Source organism: Sinocyclocheilus anshuiensis, unplaced genomic scaffold (genome assembly GCF_001515605.1).
Source record: "Sinocyclocheilus anshuiensis isolate Anshui unplaced genomic scaffold, SAMN03320099.WGS_v1.1 scaffold1517, whole genome shotgun sequence".
Lineage (NCBI taxonomy): Eukaryota > Metazoa > Chordata > Actinopteri > Cypriniformes > Cyprinidae > Sinocyclocheilus > Sinocyclocheilus anshuiensis.
This window is the reverse complement of record NW_015540950.1, coordinates 349,728-350,331: the sequence shown is the minus strand read 5'-3', so window position 1 is coordinate 350,331 and position 604 is coordinate 349,728. Positions and strand designations below refer to the sequence as shown.

Below are 604 nucleotides of genomic sequence, written 5' to 3'. Positions count from 1 at the left end.
CCTAAATGCTAAATGTTTGTTCAGTCAGTGTATTTGTTTTTACAATGGTATAGCCTAATTTAGTTGCATTACACATAGCACACAGCACAAGGAAGTTTTAAACAATTTTTTGTTATATTCATGTAATTTATATGAATACTTACCAAGATGGACATTTTGATATTGTGTGTGCAGGATTTAAGAAATGATCTGTTCATGTTATGTAGGAAAGCACGGTGCATGTAGGGGGTGTGGCCTCAATAGCTCTGCAGTAAGCAGTGTGCTGTGTGCATGTGACTGAGCAGTGTAGGGTAGAAATTAAACTGAAATTGCATTAAATCAGGTTGTTTTAACCAAGATTATGCTGCAGTTTCCAATTTCCAGTTTATTCCCATTGAAAGTTTCCAGTTTTGAAAATTCCTGGAATTTTGCAACCCTAGTGTGTGTGTGAGTGTGTGTGTGTCTGTGTGTGTGACTCTCTGTGAGTGTTAGGCCTGTCGCAATATATCGACTTATCGCGCAATATATGTACATGACCTCAATAATTTTTGGTGACGCAATATATTGCCCATTATATTCACTTAAAAATTAATGTAACCATGTTTTTTACATTCCAATTGTGAGT

At 35.9% G+C, this 604-nt stretch overlaps 1 protein-coding gene across 2 annotated transcripts in view; it reads left to right on the top strand.

The window, feature by feature from the left end:
• LOC107689927 (eukaryotic translation initiation factor 3 subunit C-like) overlaps positions 1-604 on the top strand; it is a 33,261-nt gene that overhangs the window by 23,202 nt on the left and 9,455 nt on the right. The window lies entirely within an intron of this gene.